This window comes from Chrysochloris asiatica, unplaced genomic scaffold (genome assembly GCF_000296735.1).
Source record: "Chrysochloris asiatica unplaced genomic scaffold, ChrAsi1.0 scaffold00242, whole genome shotgun sequence".
NCBI lineage: Eukaryota > Metazoa > Chordata > Mammalia > Afrosoricida > Chrysochloridae > Chrysochloris > Chrysochloris asiatica.
Window position 1 is genome coordinate 3,322,621 of NW_006408760.1, and position 1,568 is coordinate 3,324,188.

Consider the following 1,568-nt stretch of genomic DNA (forward strand, 5'->3'; position numbering starts at 1 on the left):
GTAGGATAAGTGCTTGACCGCGCAAGGTCAGTTTGAACCTCAAAGTCGGCGGTTCAAACTCACCGGCTGCTCCTCAGAAACCCTATAATAAAGGGTCGCTATTGGTAGGAACCAATTCAATGACACTAAAAACAATGTTATGTATAGCTGGAACTGTAGTTGCATTGGCAGGGCCACAGCAAATGACGTTCCCCACCCCCACTATACAGGGTCACTATGAGTCAGAACTGATTCAACAGCACTTGACAACAACATAGCTGCATTAAACAAGGCAATGTGGGATTGGCAGAGGGATGGAAGCAGAGTGGAACCGCATAGGGAGCCCAGAAATAGACCCACATAAGAACATCAACTGCTTTTAAACAAAAAGTACAAAAGCAATTTAATAAAGGAAAGATGATCTTTTTAACAATATTGGAGTATTTGGATATACATGTTGTTGTTAAGTGTCATCGAGTCAGTTCCTACTCATAGAGAACCATGGACCTTGCAGTTTGCAGACCAGTGATTATCCTACAGCACCACATCAGAACATATACAGGAAAAACCAAAACACAAATAAAAAGCAATATTTAGTCATAGAAATAAAGTCCTTATATATACTATGACATGGATGAAACTTGAAAAGATTATGCTGTGTGAAATAAGTTGAAAAAAATATTGTATGATATCACTTATATGAAATATTTAGACTTGGCAAATACACAGAGACAAAAGTGAGTTTCAGGGAGAAGGGAATGGGAGTTCCGGCTGAAGGGGGAGTTTCTGTCTGGGATGATGAAACACTTTTGGAAACAGTAGTGATGGTTGCACAATGTGGTAAGTGTAATGTCACTGATACGTGCACTTAGATATAGTAAAAATGGTCAAGGCTTTACATGTTCTCCCACAATTCAAAATAAAACAATCAGGAAACAAGGTATATGAGCCATTGAATGTAAAATGGATATTCTGTTCTGTAAACCTTCCCTCAATTCACAAGAAAGTTAAAAAACAACAAAAGCTTACTACAATGACCAAAAAAAAAAAAAAAAAATCAAAGCAGTTGCTGAGGCTGTATATGTACAATCAGATACTTAATGGAATTTGTTTCCTTGACTGGAAGTTTAGGTTTCATGGGACACCCGTTAATTTAAGCCTGGGGAGCACGGTAGGATAAGTACTCAGAAACCCCACACAGGGTCACTATGAGTCAGAACCAACTTGATGGCACGCAACAACAATTGAAGCCTAACAATTTAGTGCTTCTTGTTTGCTTCCTAGTTCATTGTGAGTGCTTTTGGTCTTAAAAGCTTACAAGCAGACATCCAAGGCACCACAGAGAAAGAAGGAGAGTCAGAAATAGGTGGAGGATAAGGAATGTGTGCCTCACTGCTTCCATGAACAACTGCCTCCTTTCCCAGGAAAACAAAGAACTGGATGGTATCTGGCTACCATTACTGAACATTTTGGTCAACTATTCCATAGAAGAATCTGAATCAAAAGGAGAAAAATGTAGAACAAAATTATAATTATCATGGACTCTGGTCTTTCTGGAGACATGGAGGGTAAATGAACCCTGAAAGCAT